Here is a 21240-nt window from a genome sequence, read left to right on the forward strand (position 1 = left end):
CTGTGAAAAGAAGACACCCCTTCCAGGGCCCAGTTCCGTCATTCAGTCCATCCACTGGTCTTGGGATACTTGCACTGTGCTGTTACAGCTCTCACTGTCCTTAACCCCTATTCCCTTTCAGCTTTCCGTGATCTTTGGCTCTTATGCAGACAACATAAGCGGGAAGCATCATTAACATCAAATACGGGGAAAGTTGGGGAAGCTGCAATCCCTCTTCCTTTATTTAAACTGCATAAAGGCTCACAAGGCAGTCATATAGAAAGAAATCATATGTCTCAAATGGATAGTTGTAAAAGTTCCCACACCAGGGCAATAGAAAATGTGAAATGTAACTCATCCCCCGACTCCAACCCCATGATATTCCAAACTCTTCCAAGTTCTAGGGCTGGATCAAGAATTCATGCATGTTGTTGGCTATTTCTAAAAATCCCAGATAAGTTACAGCCATTTGGACGTGCTTCCTTTCCTCAGAATCCAAAAAAAAGTGATTGAAATCTAAGGCCCACCCCCACCCTACCCCTGGAGACAGCTGAGTCATTCCAAAGCATCAGATAATTATCTATTCTGGCAAAATTTCCATTCTCCCCTGCTTGCCTCATCTTTATGGCAGTTAGAAACCCACTGCAAAGCTTCTGGTTACATCTGAAGACCACATGCATTTACCTAGCCTAACTTGCATAACCCCATTAAAATGACAGGGAAGGAGAAAAAACAACTACACCTTATGTTAGTTTCCTGAAGCTGCTATAACAAATTACCACAAACTCAGTGACTTAAAAGAAATTGATTCCCTTACAATTCTAGAGGCTAGAGATCTGATATCAATATCACTGGATAGAAATCAGAGTGTTTGCAGGGCCTCTGGAGGCTCTAGAGGAATAGCTATTCCGACCTCCTCCAGCTTCTGGTGGCTGCCAGCATTCCTTGGCTTACGGCTGCATCATCCTAACCTCTGCCTCCGTGATCACATCCCCTTCTCCTGTCTGTAACAAATCTCCCTCTGCCTCCCTCTTATACGGATACTTGTGGTTGCATTTAGGGCTCACCTGGATATCCAGGATAGTCTCCCACTTTAAGATCTTTAACTTAACCACACCTGCAAAGTCTCTGCCACATAAGGGAACACTCACAGTTTCCAGAGACTAGGACATGGATCTCTTTTGAGGGGGCCATTATTCACCCTACCACATGCCTAAAAAGATATCAGGAGAAGAATCAACAGCATCTAAGAAAGGACAACTTTTTAGATAATTAAAGTAGATGAAGCAGCTCAACATCGCTAAGCATCAGAGAAATGCAAATCGAAACCACAATGAGACATCACCTCACACCTGTCAGAATGGCCATCATCAAAAAGAACACAAATAACCACAAATAACAAATGTTGGTGAGGATGCAGGGAAAAGGGAACACTTGCACACTGTTGGTGGGAATGTAAATTGGTGCAGTCACTATGGAAAACAGTATGGGAAAAAGAATACTAACAAAAAGTGAGCCACTGCATCCATCCAGTGTCTTTCTCCCAACCTGACAGGAGAGCAGAGATTATGCTGTGGAGAAATAAAGTCAGAAAGGCCTTGCAGTTATGGCCATCAAACAGAATGGAGGAGAGGAGTGTGGCATAGGATGAAAACTAGGGGATAAATTCAAAGTGCACTAGCGAACTAAGGGATATGCAGCCCGCTTCCTCTGACCCACTCACAAAATGCTACCGTATAGCCAAAGGTCAAAGAAATGAGGGATTCCTCTCCAGAAGAAAATAAACAATTTCAGAAATATGCATTTAAAAGTAATAACATTTGGGGGCATTCCACTGAAAAGACCAGGTCCTCCTTTTAAGACTTACAGTAGCATGTCTCAAATTTTCGGTCCCTGCACCTCCTTATATTCATAAAAATTACTGATGTCTCAAAAGAGCTCGTGTTTATGCAAATTACAGCTATCAAATTTTACCATTTTAGAAATCAAATTGGGAATTTAAAAAAATACTTCTTAATTCATTTCAAAATAACAATAACAAACCTACTACACAACATAAATAACATATTTTTATGGAAAATAATTATTCAAAACAAAAAATATTTAGTGGAAGAGTGGTGTTTTGGCAACCTCTTTAATGTCTGTCATAATAAAATACATCTGGGTCCTCATATCTGTTTCTGAATTTAACCTGTTGCACCATGTTGTTTTGTTGGAAGTACATGAAGAAAATGCAGCCTCACACTAATATATAGTTGGAAAATGGAAGAGTATTTCAACACCCTTTTTGGATAAGTGCAGATTGAAACTCCATCACAACTTGAAAATCAGTAGTTTCTTAAAGGTTACCTTCAGGCAGAATCTGAAACCATATCAGTGAACTTTTTGTACTCTGTTACATTAAAGTCCATTGGTCGATCTTGTACTTTGAATGTATCTTTTGATTTTGCAACATCGTGCATTTATAATTTGGAAAAATCATTGCTCACTGAGTTATAGAGATCTTCCAAATGTTGACACATTTCACTATACAATATCCAAAAAAATCACATTTGTTAATATTACCACTGATTTCATCAGAAAATTCTGTAAGTATTGGTAAGCTGTCAAGTTCCCAGCGACCAATTCAAATGTTCCAAACTTCTGATATTTCTTGAAAGCTTGAATTTTATCATTGGCAAAAAATATTCTGAATTGTTTTCCTTAAAGTGACATGCTCACTGTATTCATTTTTAAGAAAATGTCTGCTAGATATCCAACTGTGAATGATCATAGTTTGTCTATCACTCATTTTTGCAAATAAAAATGGTTTCCATGAAAAAAAATAACTTCAACTCTCAACTCAATTGCACTAGTGCTTTTCCTTGAGACACCCACTGTATACAGTATGTAGCAGAAGTGCCCTAGGCAGACTTGCCATTTTCTAACACAAAATGTTAAAAGAACGTGTACTCAATTCATAAATTTTACTATTTCACCAAGGTCTACCCTAAGAGAATCCAGCATGTTTTCCAATAGCTTGTAGTGGTGAATAACACTGGTATGGTTTGGTGCCATGTCCTTTGTTCATGGCAAAAGCCTTCAGCACTTTCATCCACCAATGCTTTGCACCATCAGTGCAAATGTTAACACAGTGAAAAAGCAAATAATATCTGGTATTAACATGAAAATAATTTTGACCTCATGAACTCTCTGCAAGTTTCTCTGAGATCTCAGGGGTCCTTGAACAACACTTTGAGAACCACTGCCCTATAATCAAATGAACAAACCCTATCTTTATGTTCTGAGAACTCTTTGTGTATTTTAGTCACTTACTTAAAAATATGAAGAGTTAATTAAGAATAACTTTTGTGTTAGGGTTTTCCAAGACCACCCTCAGGCTCAATGATCACTAGAAGGACTTACAGGACTAGAAAAGCTGTTATACTCATGGTTATATTTTATTACTATAAAAGGATACAGATTAAAATCAGTAAAGGGAAAAGGTATGTGGGGTGAAGTCCAAGAAAAGCCAGGCACAAATTTCCAAGGTTCCCCTCCTAGTGGAGTCATATAGGGATACACATAATTCTCCCAGCAATGATATGTGACATATGTAAAGTTGTGCCAATCAGGGAAGCTCGCCGGAGACTGAGTATCCAGGGTTTTTACTGGGAGTCAGTCATGTAGTCAAGTAGTACTTGTATGACTGACCTCAGTTGCTGAGACTTCAGCCTCCCTCCCCCAGTACAAAACCAGGCATTCACCATAAATCACAGAGTTAGCACAAACTATTGGATCACACTGGTACAGTGTGGCCCAAGGCCTCAAGCATACAAAATCAATCTTATCAAGTAGAATATTCCAGGGGCTCAGAATTTATCTTATAGGAGCCAGCCAAGGGCCAGTTCTGAAGACAGGCCTTTCTGTGAAATGTGCTGGCTTAAACCAGGCCTGCTCAGTTAACCCTTTCCTGCTCAACCTGCCTCCAGCGTGAAAGAAAAAGATAAAGAGCTTAAAGGAAAATAAAAGAGACAGAAACAAAGCAAAAGCAGAGAAAAATTCAAATAAGTTATAAATAACATCCTCAGTGAGATAAAAGATATTGCATTCATAAAACAATATGGGTAAGCTACACAATGATCACAGGATAAGAAAGAGCTCTTGGGAATTAGCCATCACAAAACATCCAAAATAAAGAAATCAGGGCTTCCCTGGCGGTGTTTAAGAATCCGCCTGCCAATGCAGGGGACACGGGTTCAATCCCTAGTCTGGGAAGATCCCACATGCCGTGGAGCAGCTAAGCCCGTGCACAACAACTACTGAGCCTGTGCTCTAGAGCCCGCAGGTCACAACTACTGAGCCTGTGTGCCACAACTACCGAAGCCCACGCACCCTAGAGCTCGTGCTCCTCAACAAAAGAAGCCACCAGAATGAGAAGCCCACACACTGCTATGAAGAGTAGCCCCCGCTCATTGCAACTAGAGAAAGCCCACACACAGCAATGAAGACCCAACGCAGCCATAAATAAATAAATAAATAAAATTTATTTTAAAAAAAGATCAATGTCTCCTAGACTAGATTTGAATCTTAACCAACAAAAAAATCAAATGGTTGAAAGTTAAAACAGAACATATCACCAAGAAACTAGAACAAAAAAGTAGAGTCAGAAAATATGAAAACAATGGTTAAAAAAAAAAACCAAACCACAAAAATCTCTCTCGAATTGATCCAGGATGGCCAATGAATGAAAGGAGTATGAAAATGAGAGACCAGGGACAATGGAGAGAAATAGCTCAAAGAAGTAACACAAGACATTTTTTCAGAACTATAAGACAAAAGTCTACAGTTTGAAAAAGTCTACTGAGTGACTACAGCAATGAAAGAATATGCATCATTTCAAAATTTCAGAATGCCAGAGATAATGACAAGATGCTAAAAGCTGTCAGAGAGAGAAAGCCTGTCAATATAAAAGAATGAAAATGAGAATGGTATCAAATTTCATAACAGCAATACTGAATGCCAGAAGAAAGTGGAGTGGAGCAATGCTTCAAAAGCTAAGGGAAAATATTTTTTCTACTTAAAGTTCTATCCAAGCCAAAATATAACTAAAGTGTGAAAATAAAATAGAGTCAGTTTAGACACTAAAAGTTTTTTTTTTTTTTACTGAATGTCCCAGGCACCCTTTTGAAGGATATACTTCAGCAAAAAAGGGAGTCAGTCAAAAAGCAGAAATCTGTGCACTGTAAGCTCCAACAAAGTGACTGCAGCAAAGGGCAGTAAAAGTGTCAAAGAAGGTCCAGAATTATCCCATGCATCACTCTGTTTCCTATACAAGTAGGGTGACTGTTCAGCCTCTGTTTGTTGAGACAGTCCCAGCTTATACAAGTTGGTCATAAAACCTCCTTTAACTCTCAAAAATGTCCAGGTTTGACAATAAATCATATAGTCACTTTAATTAAAAGCCACTGTATCAAACAGCCTAGCTAAGTTATTCTGTGATAACAAACGACCCTAAAATCTCAGTGGTTGACAAGAACGGGAATGGAATTACTTCCCTTTTGTGTTTACCATGGGTGTCTCTTCTCCACATCTTCATTACAAGATCAAGGCTCAAGAGTGGACTCTAGCTGGGGCACGCAAATTGCATAGCAGAAGGAAAAGAATGACGGCAGAACCACATTATGGCTCTTAAAGTCTCTGCTGAGAAGCAGCACTTATCACTTCCATTCACGTTATTGGCCAAAGCAAGGTACATGGCCAAGTCTGACACCACTGAGTTGAGAATTAAAAACCTTCTCTAGTGTGATTCCCAGGAAGGAGAGAATCAACTGGGGTTGATGGGAGTACATTATGTTTTAAAAGTAATTTACATTACCACAGGTATTTAGAATTATTTAGTTTTAAAACTGTGTGTATTTCACTTTAATCAAAATAAAAATTGACTTTAAAGTAGGAATTCATGAAAAGTCCTGATTCTTATCTAGAGAGCAATCAGTTGGATAGATGTGCATTAAATAATGGCATCATTCCTCAATATAGATCTAATGTTGTTTCAGGGAAGTTAGAAGTAGCACCAGAACAGTGTAAACCACTAGGTAAGACTCTACTCACTCGTGACTTACTACATCACAGGCAAACTGACCTAAGTCTGCTCATTCATTCATTCCTTCATTCAGTACACATGTACTGAGCATTAGAAATCCAAACTCAAATAAGATTATATAACTTCCTACAAGGAGCCCTAAATTTTAAGTAAAAGATGTGAAAATACTGATAATACAATGGGATGTGTACTTTATGCTTTTAATAAAGTACTTTGTGAGTACTGTTGACTGGATCTTGTTCACTGGTCTGAATCTCACTATCTCCCTCCTGCTGTGGCCTAGCTGAGGCGCTCGGAAATATCTGTATATTTTTAAACTATATGGCATTTTTATAAGGTGGTTAAATATCCAAATAATCTACAGTGACACGCTTCTCCTTAAGTTCCATGCTAAGTAATCATCTCATGCTATCTACCCAGAGCATCTTTCTCTGGATTGATAGTCATTGCCTACAGTGTAAAGGAAATAACAATAACACAGAAGCACCAATGTAGAAGATGCTATTTCCCAAAGAAGATCTGATTCCAATTATGACCATTCACATAAGAATTCTGATTAAGGGAACCTACAATTCCACAACTGTAAAACCCCAAATTATCAGCTAACATGTAAACTTTCACTAGTAAAAAAAAAAAAAAAAAAAAAAAAACAAGCAACAACAACAGCAAAGCACAGTTGACCCTGAGCAAAATGGGTCTGAGCTGTACAGGTCCACTCATACACGGATTGTTTTCAATAGTAAATACTACAGTACTACATGGTCCAGCAGTTGAATCTGCAGATGTGGAACTGCAGATACAGAAGAATGACTGTAAAGTCATTTATACATGGATCTCTGACTGGGACTGGGGGCTCCATGCCCCTAACCCCCACATTCTTCAAGGGTCAACTGTAGAATGACAGTGTAGAACATCGTAAATCAAGGCAGAAGGTGAACCAGATAAGAACGAGAGTAGGGGAATTTTCAGGCTCCCATTGATGATGCTTCCCTAAAGGCTGCTCCTCACTGGTCTGTGTATTCTTTCTCTGGGTTGAATATTCCTGGCACTGCAATACATCTCTTCCATTTTTCCCTTAACCTCTCCTTACTTCATGAGATTATACACGCCTACTGTCCTAAGAGTCAAGCAGATCTCAGGCCCCATCTCCTTAATCTGGGGGAGAATGTATTTCCTTCCATTCTCCCAAAGCTAACATCACCTAGGAGAAGAGAAAGAGGAGAAGGTGTAGGCAAAAACCTTCTGAGAGCTGTGCTTTATTACCTACTGGAAATAGCTCTAAGTGCTTTGCATGCAACATTGCACTTCATCTTCTCATGAGACCCATGAGAACTTTTTTTTAAATCTCCATCTTACTGATGAAAAAAATTGTGTCCCAGAAAATTTAATAGTTTGTCCAAGGTCACATTACTAGTAACTGGTGGAGCTAGGATTTGAGCCCCTGTAGGCTTCAGAGCCAATGCCTTAATTATATACTATACTATACCACCTCCATAGCAGCAAATATGAAAGAGACTATAGTGATAGAAACTGAAAAGTAACAAATACCTTGAATATGTGCCAATCCAACAATCTGCAGATAGATTCCACGGAATTAGAAACTTCTGTACTATTTTATGTGGAACATCCACCTTTCCTTTCAAACAACCCCAGCTAGAACAAGAACTTGCCAAATGGCTTGAATGCAGTAAGAGCAACTAAACAATCTCAAGAACTTATACAAAATCATTTCACAATATATGTAAAACAAATCATCACTTTATATGCCTTCAACTTATATAATGACATATGTCAATTATTTCTCAATAAAACTAGACAAAAAAGAAAAAAAAACTTAAAACCTAAAATGTTTTCATAGCTACTTCATAGAGCTAGTATAGCAGCTTGATTTATAGTCAACCATTTGTTCCCTGTGGAAAAAAATTTTTTATCATACAGTAGATGTCATATGAATATTCACTCCAAGTTACTATGAATTTTAAGCATAAGCATTGTGGGAGAAAATAGTGTTCACTTTTTAATTGTTTAGTGTTTAATTTTAAAATATTTCATTTCTATTCAAGTTGAATTTGAGCAACATATGCTGCCAAATATTAAAACAAAAATTGTCTTAACTGATTATTAACCATATTTTATAGAAACAAGTTTTATTTATAATCTATTATCAATAAGGAAGAAGACATATAAAAACACACATTATTTTTCAGCAGAGATCATCAAGAGATTTGTATTTCAAGTACTGTATATACTCCAAATATCTAAACCCACTTGTATATATTCTTTAAAAGGAAAAAAGAAAGCAAAAAAGGTCAATTTCTAACTTCACAGAACATTAGTGTGTACTTTCAAAGTACTGATTTTGCCTCTGACAGTTATTTCACTCCATTAGAAAATTATGGCTTAGAGATTATTAGAAATATAGCAGAATATTACCTGTGCATGATGGCAATTTATTACTAAGCTTTCTCAATTTTAGTCCCTCTATACTTCCACTTTCCTTTATGCAGACTGCCAGACATGCCACTACACTACACTACAAAAAAGTAATAATAAGAAATTTTATTTGTTAACTGGATTAGAAGACTTTTCTGGATCATCATTAAACCATTACTATATTTCAAGTTATATTATTCACATACTCTTAGGAATGAAGATAAATATATCTGAGTGTTTTTCTTAGTACACATGTTTCTTCACTGAACATGTCTGCCACTTCCTTAATGATTTGAGGATTTTTATGAAAGTGCAGCAAGAAAACATTGGAGGGTTTTTAATGGGGAGGTAACATGACCCGATTTACATTTCTAAAACATCTGTACACTGTATGGAGAATGGATTAAGTAATGCAAGAGCAGATGCCAGAAGACATGTAGTGTTGAGATTACATAGCTAGGCTTAGGGTAGAGCTCTAAGATGGAGAAAAGTAGACAGATTTATCATATATTTGAAGGTACAGTCCACAAGACTCAGTGGTAAACCTGATATGTGTTGAAAAATAAAGAATGACTCTTGGTTTTAGCATTCTATCAATTAGAGATAATTTTATTTTGAGTCATTTTTTCTCTATGTATGAGGAAGTTGGATCTCTATTGTACTAATTCAGAGTATATTTTATGAGTAACTTTTCCCACACTTTGCCAATCTGTCAGTACAGTTGATTTCACACCATCAGGGCTATTGTGTCCTTCTTGCCCCAACTCCTGGTGGAGGATCACCCATCCCCCCCAAAGGAATTATTTCAAAGGGACCTTCTCAAAGGCCTGGGGAGGCAGAGGTTTCACATAAGCATTAAAACTTCATAGCCTAGAGTTAGGAATCAATCACACATAAACAAAAGGTTGAATCTTCACTTTTCCTGGAAAAGACTTCTCTTTGGGGAAATATAGTAGAATGTTGATATTTGTAAATATTTAGAATCCAGTGGATTCTATTTGAATATGCTTATGTTTCATAATTTTTCTGATTATCTTTGTTGTTTAACTGAGTAACCACTGGTTTTGACAATTTTCATAAAGCCCTTTTAAGTGGCAAACTGACAGCTTTGACTATGATTATAACAGAAATTGTGTAATGATATAGAAGTTATATGAAAGTAAAAATAACCATATAATTCAAAGTAATCTTACTTGAGCTCAGTAAAAACTCTGCATTATATAAGAAAGTAAACTGTCTCCCCTTACAAACAGCATTGAAGACCATAAAAATAAAGTGCAAATAGAAAATTCATTTTGTCATTAATTGACATTTACGTGTTTCAATTATATCTAAGTTATTAAAATATAAAAGTTTAAATATTATACAAGAACTTCATGAAGATTGTCTCGGAAGAAAAATATGCTCACTGCTTATCACACTGCATGTGGATCAACTGAAAATTAAATTTACAATGCTGCTTAAAAAGAGACCAAAAGAATGTCCTAAAGTACTAATTCTGGTTGGTAGTATTATGAGTATTATTCATTTTTTAAAATTTATTATATTTTATAATTTTATACTACTAAAATGTAAAACTTTTGAGATCAAATGAGGGTTATCGTATTAAATTTAAAAGATAAAGGGCATACATCCTGATTTCAAAGCTACAGAAACTAAAATGTGTGGTACTGGCGCAAGAATAGACAAATGGGTCAATGGAATAGAATTTAGAGCCTAGAAATAAACCCTTATGTTTACGTTCAATTGGTTTCAAGAAAGGTACCAAGACAATTCAATGGGGTTTTTCAATAAATGATGCTGGGACAACCAAATATCTACATGCAAAAGATGAAATTGGACCCTATCTCACACCATACACAAAAATTAACTCAAAACTTGATCAAAGACTAAACGTGAGAAGTTAAAGCTATAAAGTTTTTAGAAGAAAACCTAGGCATAAGTCTTTGGGACTTTGAAGTAGTTTTGGGGACTGTGAATTAAGAAATCTTTGGTTTCTTGTATGTGGCACTAAAAGTGCAAGCAATGAAAGAAAAAGAGAACTTGGACTGTATTAAAATTTAAAATGTTTATGCTTCAAAGGACACCATCAAGAAAGTGAAATAAGGGACTTCCCTGGTGGTCCAGTGGTTAAGAATCCGCCTTCTGATGCAGGGGACGCAGGTTTGATCCTTGGTTGGGGAATTAAGATCCCACATGCTGCGGGGCAACTAAGCCCATGCACCACAACTACTGAGCCCATGTGCTCTAGAGCCCGCATGCCACAACTAGAGAGCCCACAAGCCGCTACTACTGAGCCCGCACACTCTGGAGCCCACGTGCCACAACTACTGAGCCCGCGTGCTCTAGAGCCCGTGTGCCACAACGAAAGATCCCACATGCTGCAACAAAGACCCCGTGTGCTGCAACTAAGACCCGACACAGCCAAATAAATAAATATTTTTAAAAAAGAAAGTGAAATGACAACCCACAGAATGGGAGAAAACATTTTCAAATTATATACCTGATAAGGGGTTTGTTTCCAGCACATATATACAATATATGTAAAGAATTCTTGCAACTCAACAATAAAAATCGAATGTCGAATTTTAAAATGGGAAAAGGGTTTGAATATACCTTCTTTCTCCAAGGAAGATATATGAATGAAATAAGCACATGGAAAGATGCTCAACATCATTAGTCATCAGGGAAATGCAAATCAATAACACAATGAGATACCAGTTCACACCATTAAGATGACCATTATCAAAAAGACATACTGTAATAAGTGTTGGCAAGGAGGTGGAGAAACTAGAACTCTCATACATTGCTAATGGGAATGTAAAATGATACTGACACTCTCGAAACAGTTTGGCAGTACCTCAAAATATGATACATAGAGTTACTATATAACCCAGCAATTTCACTGCTAGGTATCTACATATGAAACTTATAAAGAATTATGTCCCCACAAAAACTTGTTCACAAATAGTGGAAACCCAAATGTCCATCAACTGATGTAAAGACAAACAAAATGTGATCTATCCATACAATGGACCACTATTTGGCAATAAAACAGGATGAAGTACTGATACAATAAGGATGAATGTTGAAAACGATGTGTTAAACGAAGGAAGCCAGACACAAAAGGCCACATGTTATATGAGTCTGTTTACATGAAATGTCCATAATAGGCAAATCTACAGAAATAGAAAGTAGACTAGTGGTTTCCAGGGATGGAAGGAAGAGGTGAGGTGGGGGTAGGGAGTGACTATTAATAGGTACAGGGTTTCTTTTTGGCATGATGAAATGTTCTAAAATTAGATTTTGCTGAGACTTTCAAAATTTTATAAATACTATAAAAACTATTGAACTGTACGTTCACTCTAAATGAGTGAACTTTATGGTATTTATGTATCAATAAATATTTTTTAAAATATTCACGGCAATAGTGTTTGTAACAACACATTATTCTGACAATAATCCTAATATCCATTAACAGTAGAATAGATAAATAAACTTGAATATTTACACTCTGCCATGTCCATGGCAGTGGAAATGAGTGAGATATATACTAAGAGTATAAATAAAGAAGAATCTCAAAAACCTATCACTGAACAGTAAAAGGAAGGTACAGAAGTACATAGAATGATTACATTTATAGATTTCAAATAGGCAAAACTAAACAAAGTAACTCTTCTCTGACTTGATTACACGCTTAAAGGGAAAACAAAATCAATGTCATGGTTAACAATTTGTCCCTATTATAAAATCTTTAATTTTTAAAGTTTAAGATTATTTTGCTGGGAAAGAAGCCCTTCTTCTCTAAAAATAGACACCATCAATATCTTTACCTTCATACTGCACTTTATTTTACCAAATTCTTATTCAAAGAAAGTTAAAAAGAAAAAAAAACTCTTGATAGAAATGTCAATATAAATGATGAAAAAATACTAAACATTACAAAAACACACTAAACACTGTAAACATAAGGGTAGGTCCATATTTTATCCCATAGTGATTGATGGCAGATTAAGAGACTGCAATTGAGGACAACAGCATTTTTTATTCCAATTAGTGATGAAAGATTTCATAGAGCCTCATAATACTTTAAGATCTTCTGTATCAAACACAAAGAGATTATGAAGTAGAAAGGCTTTAAAACTAAACTGTCTTTATTTTGAGGCCATTTTCTCATTTTACAATTCTCTGCTTATATATTTAAAGTCTGACTGAATGAGAAAGCTACAGTATCCCCACACTTATCAATTTACTATGTGGTTTATAAGATGATTTAGGTTGTATCATTTCTGAAAGAACAGTGAAGGACAAGATTAGTGGGTTCCTGAAGACTCTGATTCAACATTTGAATATTTGAATATAAACATTTGAATATTTTTAAAGGCACCACAGGGAATTTTAAGGAAACCACTGAATTAGAGATTTTTTTGAAGTCCCAATTCCAGTTTTACACTGTAAAATACAATAACCATGTAAAGCAACTAGTTAGTAACAACAGAATGGTACTAGGTTAGTAAAGTTATCAAATCACAAATCTTGGAATATAAACACACTGCTTTGTGATGAGCAGAGTAGCTGTTCTACCTGGTAAGAAAAACTGAAATCACATCCAGTAGGAAGGCCTGATAGGCACAGAACACAAAATGAGTAACCAGAATCATTCTTTTAATAAGGTACATTCTTCAAGGCACTTACTCACAGAGAAAATTAGAAATTACGTGATAAGGAGTTCTCATTATCTAACTGTGTGGTAATATTTTTCTTGTAGATATACGTAAACAATCTCTATGCTGTGATTAGATCTCAATTTTTACCCAAAGGTTTTTATGCCTTTCTGCAAAAATGGACATTAGGAATCAAGAGAAAATTATTAAGATTCAGATTTCTCTATTTCTCCAACTTGGCAATGAAGCAGTAACATGGTATGTCAAAAACACCTAGAACTAAAGAACAAATTTAACTCTGCGTACCTTATCCATTTGTGGTTATTTACATAATAGTCATCTCCTACAGACTTCACAGAAATTTTAGAAGGCATCTGATTTTTTTTAAGTGGTTGTCTCATAATATCCTTAAATTCCTTTCAAAGGTAACTTCTCCCTTGGGTTTCCCATGTTATATCCCTTTCTGCAGACACATGTCAATGGAAAGCCAGAGGAATTACCTAAATAGGATGGAGAGAGGGCCAAACATAGTAGTCCAGGCCTGTGTCAGAGTTGAACCTCTTTTGGTTCTACCAATTCCCATCTCCATTTCCACCACGATCCCCTACCAGCATGCATTATATGTCTGCTTCTGAATGGTCCTATTTCCACAAAGCTACACATCATCAAGCAAAAGTTTCCTCTTATGTCCTTATTTCTACCTTCAATTGATTTATTGGCTCAACTTCTCTAACATTCTTTGGAAAAGAAGTTACATAAATAGGAACTTTCTTCTGGTTAGGACATGTTGACTAGAACAAGGTTATCTTTGATTCTTAATATATTTTGAAAGAACAAATACCAACAATTAAACACTGAACATCAATATGTCTTTTGTTTTTTATTCTTTCAAGAAGGAGAAAAATATGAGAATAAGAAAACAACTCTATTAAAAAATGGCCAAAGACCTTAACAGACACCTCATCAAAGAAGATATACAGATGGCAAATAAGCATATGAAAATATGCTGTACATCATATGTCATCGGGGAAATGCAAATTAAAATGACAATGAGATTCAACTACATACCTATTAGAATGGCCAAACTCCGGAACACTGACAACACGTGATGCTGGTGAGAATACAGAGCAACGGGAACTCTTGTTCATTGCTGATAGGAATGCAAAATAGTACAACCACTTTAGAAGACAGTTTGGCTGTTTCTTACAAAACTAAACATTCTCTTACCACTTGATCCAGCAGTTGTGCTCCTTAATATCTAACCAAAGGAACTGAAAACTTACATCTACACAAAAACCTGCATATGGATGTTTATAGCAGCTTTATTCATAATTACTAAAACTTGGAAGCAACCAAAATGTCCTTTAGTAGGTGAAAGGATAAATAAACTGTAGTACATTCAGACAATATTATTCAGCATTAAAAGGAAAAATGCTATCCAGCCATGAAAAGACACAGAGTAAAGTTAAATACATATTACTAAGTGAATAAAGCTAATATGAGAAGGCAATATACAGTATGATTCCAACTCTATGACAGTCTTGAAAAAGAAAACTATGGAGACAGTAAAAAGAACAGTGGTTATTGGTGTTGAGAGGTGAATAGGCAGAGCACAGAGGATTTTTTAGGGCAATGAAAATACTCTATATGATAATTATGAATATATGTCATACACCTGTCCAGACCCATAGAATGTACAACACCAAGAGTTAACCCTAAGGTAAACTATAGACTTAGGGTGATTATGGTGGGTCAATGTAGGTTTATACTTGGTAAAAAATGTACCATTCTAGTGAATGATATTGATAGTGGTGGGAGCCATCCATGTGTGGGGTAAGGGGGTATGTGGGAAATCTTTTTACCTTTCTCTCAATTTTATTTTAAACCTAAAATTGCCCTAAAAATAATAAGGTCTTAAATAAAAACAAATAATAATATTAATTTAAAAAGCTGAATAATTTATCAAAATATCACTATGTGTTTTTTATTCTCCCATCCATAGGTATTTTCCCCTCTCCATCCCAAGATTTTCTAAGCTTATGTGTCCCCTTGCCTTGCCTCAAATGTTTTTGTGTCCAAATATAAAACAGAAGCTTTTGAGTACCCAGAATATAATACCTTCTCCTGGATTTTATATTCAAAAACTTAAACTCATAGAAGGAATTACTGGGGTTCCAAAGAAAAAGAAGAGAAAGTTGAGGGATTTGAGGTAGGGGGAGGAGGAAGTAGGAGAGCTTCTCTTAAAGAGGTGGGGGACCACAGCTCATCTCCACACAGATGTATCCATACACCCTCTTTCCAAAAGGTGAGTAGCTTTCTGATGGCTCTTAAAGGTAACCTGTGGAAGAGTGATGGGCATAGAATACTAAGAATCACGTCCATGGGAACCTTAGGGAAAGATCTTATGCCCAGTCTTGGCACAGAAATGACAATGCTATAATGTAACTTAGGATATGAACAGTCAAGACTAAAGACTGAGGGCCATAAAAAAGAATGAAATAATACCATTTGCAGCAACATGGATGAACCTAGAGATTATCATACTAAGTGAAGTAAACCCGACAAATATGATGTCACTTATAGGTGGAATCTAAAAAAAAAAATGATACGAATGAACTTATTTGCAAAACAGAAACAGACTCACAGACTTCAAAAGCAAGCTTATGGTTACCAAAGGGGAAACGTTGCGGGGAGGGATAAATTAGGAGTTTGGGATTAACATATACACGCTACTATACATAAAATAGATAATCAACAAGGACCTACTGTATGGCACAGGGAACTCTACTTAATATTCTGTAATAACCTATATGGGAAAAGAATCTGAAAAAGAATGGATATATGTATATGTATAACTGAATCACTTTGCTATACACCTGAAACTAACACAACATTGTAAACCAACCCTACCAATATAAAAAAAAATTAAATAAAAAAAGACTAAAGACCGAGGAATATAATGTTCTGAACTGTAAAGAACTCTTAAAACCTTTGGGTGATAAAGGTGGCAGGGAAAGAGCCTTAGTAATGATTAAGGTTTAATTTCTTGGTAGTCCATCAGGATGGGAACTTGGAGAAAATCTGACCTGGAAAAATGAAGGGTATACAATAGCTTTTTATCACCTCATGTTGTAGAATAAATACTAAATTTTCTACAGTAACAACACTGGTAGAAAAATTCCACGTATATACACCGTACCTTTCCAGCTCAAGTTTAGACGACCAGACAGAGTGCTTCCAGAAAACCACTAATCAATTTTTTCAATTTAAGAAAGGTCATCTATAGAACCATCAAGATATTTGATGCAGGGCTTCCCTGGTGGCACAGTGGTTGGGAATCTGCCTGCCAATGCAGGGGACACAGGTTCGATCCCTGGCCCAGGAGGATCCCACATTCCACAGAGCAACTAAGCCCGTGTGCCACAACTACTGAGCCTGTGCTCTAGAGCCCGTGAGCCACAACTACTGAAACCTGTGCACCTAGAACCTGTACTCCGCAACAAGAGAAGCCCCCACTCGCCACAACCAGAAAAGGCCTGCGCACAGCAAAGACCCAATGCAACCAAAAATAAAATAAATTTTTTAAAAAAGATATTTGATGCAGTGGCCACAGCAGAAACATGTCTTGTGTGCACGATAAAGAGTATAAAGTATAACAGATTTCTCTGAGTAACACATAAAAGCCAATCATTCTTCTCACTCAGTGGAACAAAACCAAAAAGAAATGAACTATAAAAATGTCAGACCTCCACTTCTAAAAGTATGTAATTTTGTTCTTCTCACATGCATGGAAATAGTCTAAACTTTTGAAGAGTCAACTCAATTCTTTGTATTAACAGTAGGCTATAATTTTTAAAAATAAGCTCAGAGAGAATTTATATCTAATTTTAGAGTAGACATTTTCAAATTCACTTGACTATAGGAATACTACAGTATAGAAGGTAACTATCTTTATAGGAATTTATAACTTACGAAGCCTGATACTGGAGACAAATCTCAGGAATAGATATAATGCTTGAATGTTTAATTATTTCTTAAACACTGCACTTCTTGAAGGCAACAGATCATTCACATTGTAACCCCCTTTGCCCTAGTATATTGCTTTGCACATAGTAGGCATTCAATAAACTTGTTTTGAATTAAATTTAACTTTCCTTAAACTTCAGGTTCCTACCCAAAAGTAAACTGTAGTAGATGATTTGGGTGCCTCTCTTAAATCCCTTTTACAGGATAATATGCCCATTTCCCAGCTCTTCAAGTTGCTATTGCTAACAGCTTATACCTGTGACCTCCAGAGCACTGCCTCAGCAGGAGATGCACTGGAAATTATATCACCATAATCCCCCCACTATGTCCACCCCAGGGGATGGCCAATGATTGGTCGATATGGGGTACAGAGTCTGGTCCTCTTAGCTCAAAGCAGGACAGCTCCAGGTTGGACCATTTATGCCTCAGAGCCCTCTAAATCAGGTTAAGGCTAGACTTTCCCCAAGACTTTATCATTGCTCAACTTCTCTGCCTTCCTTATCCTGCTTCCTTTACTCCCTTATAGATCTGTCCTGAAAAGCACTTCCTCATCAACTCACATATACCTAAATCTGTGTCTTGGACTCTTCCTTTAATGAATGTGATCTAAGATACAGTGACTCTTGTTCTTGTTTCCCTCTCTCTCTCTCATGCGTGCACCATTCCATTAATACAACCACACCTTCCATAAATTGACTTCAGGTTTATTTCTGCTTAACTCTGCTTAATAAGTACACCAAGCAAAGACAAAGGGGTGGTTCCTAAAAAGGCAGAGGGTCCCACACAGGCCTGAGAGGTTTTTCAAGAGAGAATCTTGGAGTTTGCTCCTGCAGTATCAAGACTATTTGAAAGTGCAGTTGCAATGCTGAACATAACCAAATGTAAAATTCAACTAAAGGTCTAGATTTTAAGAGAAAATCAGGCTTCTGGCTCTGTGGGAAAAATTCACATTAAAATTATTTGTCATTACTAATTATGACTTAAAATTGTACAGTAACTGGAAAGACCACTAAGATAAGAATCTGGTGACCTCATCACCAACAAATAAAGTATTTAGTTGGCTTATTGTGCAAAAGTTTATAGTAAACTTATATGTGAATATTATATAGATTACAAAATTTGATATGTGAATTACTACAAACTAGAACTTTTTCATGAACATCTAGTAAACAGAAGAGTTGAGGTAAAGTATAGTTTTTACCAACAAGGATGGTAAAATAAATGACTACCTTCAAGAGCTAACTCAGTCAGAGGCTTACAGTTCCAACTCTCGCTCAGTGTTGATAATCAGATGACTTCAAGCTGCAACTCTATAATTCTCTTGTTCTTCATGGTCTCAAAGTGAATACAGAAGCTCCAAATATCTCATTTCCACATCACTTTCAAAGACAAAAAGCATGGGGAAGGGTAGCTTTCTCTCACCGGGGAAGAAATCTTTCCCAGGAGCCCCCAGCACATGTCCCGTGGCTCAGATCATTTTCTCTACGTGATATGTGAACAAAATGGGAGGAGATGGTGGAAAAAGTTTGGGGCCAGGCAACAAACAGTTCTGCTATAGTCAGCATAAGTCAAGGAATCCCCTTTAGCAAACCTATTTCCGAGTCTCCTTCTCAAAGTTATAAACAGCCATTTAACCAAACTCAAAGCTTTTTCATCTCAGACAAGATATATTTGCATATTTCTACACTGCTAGTTGTAAGGGAGAGATACATTGATTACAATTCAAAGTTGTACACAGTGGCATCATATAACTTTTCTCAAATAAGGAAAAAGGCCTAAAAATAAAATTGCTTTCCTCTGTACATTTTACAATATTACGTAACTGTCCACATATAACAGCCACTAGGTTCATGTTGTCCACTAAGAGGGGGCATGGGTGTAAAGTTAAGAGCACAGAGAGCCAGATAGAGGTGAGTTCAATCTAGCATCCTTCACTTACCAGCCACGGACCTTGGGTCAGTCATTTTACCTCTGTGTGCCTCAGTTTCACTATCTGCAAAAGGGCCCTATTAATCCCTACCTTGCTCTTTTGAGGATGAAGGTTTACGCTTAAAAAAAAAAAAAAAAGCACAGTTTCTGGGCCAGAGTAAGTAGTCAATAAGTATTAGCTATTATTTTGAGTTCAAGAGTCTAAAAGCTGAAACGATGACAGTCATCTAGCCAATTCCCATCCTCTTCCTCACCTAGAGCAAAAAAGTAAAAATGACCAGGATCGGCTTCATCCCTTTCCAACCTAAAGGTTTCTGAGAAGTTATGATTTACTGGTAAGAATTTACAGGCCTGAATGATCCCTTCAGAGAGACTTCCTAAAGCAGGCCTCCTAGAAGACTTGTGACTCACTGGACTTAGTTTCTATTATTCCCATGAACTGTAGTGTGGAAATGCAAAAGGGGCTAATCTCACTTTAGTCTATTTTTCATTACCACTAATGGCTTTCACATGTCTTGGTCTGAGTGGTAGGTTTTATGTGAGTATCTCTTGTTTCAAATGTAAAATAATTGCATGATTATAACAAACATAATTTCGATCCTGTAAGCCTCCTAGACGGCATCAGTTACCCATGCTGAGAAGGAAACTCAATATTTGAAATGCTTTCCTACATTTCAAAAACATACGTGTGGTACATCTGTGGTACAAAACATCTGTGGTACAAAACATATTTTTATTAGTGAAATTCTTCTAGATGCTTTTTTCTCTGCAAAGGTACACCAACCACACATTAGAGTGAATGGCTTTTCTAACCATACTAGTAATTTTACAATATAGTTTTAAATTTCTCTTTGCTATTCCAGTTCTTATACCAAATGAGCTATGTCATGAATTAACAATACTTGAGATCTTTAAGTATATAATTAAGAAATTATATAAGCCAGTTCTCAGTTCCTAACCCATAACTGACCTGTATTTCATTTTGTCTGGGACCACTGGTGGAAGGAATCACAACGTACCTAGCATTAAACACCTTCTTTTTGGAACAGATATTTTTGGTTTACAGAAGTAAAATACCATGAAATAAAGACAATAGTTTCCAGAGACATTATGAAAAATACATCCAGTAAGAAATTTAAGTCTCTCTCATAAAAAATGAATAAAAATGGATGAATCACTTAACCATATGGAACAATACAGATAAATACATTGCATGCTGTTATACCTAATACAATATATAATAAAAATATATGTCAGTCAGTTTTTGCTGCATAGCAAACAACCACAAAATCTCAGTGATATACAACAAAGGCACTTATTGCTTGCTGACTTGTCTGCAGGTCAGTCGGGCTTCAGCTTAAGGCTTGGCATGGCCAGGCTTGACACAAAGCTGTCAGATGATTCCAAGTCCATTCTAGATTCCAGGTCTGTGCCTTTCCTTGTCTTGGGCCCAACATGTTACCCAGGGCATGCTATCATGGAGATGGCAGAAGAGCATAAAGGCAAGTCCAACATATATAATATGAAACCATTCATGTAAAATTTTTTAATAAACACAAAGGCAAAACCCTGCATTCTTTATGGATATGCACATGTATAATAAAGAATAAAAACATGAATGGAAATAGAATGACTTCAATATAGTGAAATGGAGGGAGACGAGATAAACCTGGATTTTAGCTATAAAAGTAAAACCTAATTAAAAAGAGAGTCCACAAAAAAATATGGCAAAATATGAACATCTCTTAAATCTCAGTGTGTGGTGAGTAAATATATGTCTATTATAATTTTTGTATATTCAAAATAATTCATAATTAGAAATTATGAATGGTTTTAAGTTTTTGAAAAACAGCATAAAGACTAACCAATTGCCCATAATACTTCTGGAAAATATTGTTTCATGGGAATCATAGATTAATTGAGCTGAAACAGTATTTGAGACAGTCTGAAAACTCTACAAATACCCTCAGTAACTTAGCCATATATTAATAACTCTCACTATCTAGGACTTCCTCTCCTTTCATAGCAATCAGGGGCTTTGTTCAGAACACTTCCATAATTTATGAGAAATCTTGATGTTTGATAACAACTTTAACTGTGGAGTTGACCACATGTACTGAACAA

General features: G+C 36.3%; 1 long non-coding RNA gene across 2 annotated transcripts in view; it reads right to left on the reverse strand.

Annotated features, from left to right (window-relative positions):
• LOC309804528 overlaps nt 1-21240 on the reverse strand; it is a 249681-nt gene that overhangs the window by 168790 nt on the left and 59651 nt on the right. For both annotated transcript variants that reach the window (XR_014294133.1, XR_014294134.1), the window contains exon 2: nt 14230-14311. This is a non-coding gene — a long non-coding RNA (uncharacterized lncRNA). The remainder of the gene's footprint in view (nt 1-14229; nt 14312-21240) is intronic.

Source organism: Mesoplodon mirus (assembly GCF_964341445.2).
Source record: "Mesoplodon mirus genome assembly, chromosome: 5".
In the NCBI taxonomy this organism is placed as follows: Eukaryota; Metazoa; Chordata; class Mammalia; order Artiodactyla; family Ziphiidae; genus Mesoplodon; species Mesoplodon mirus.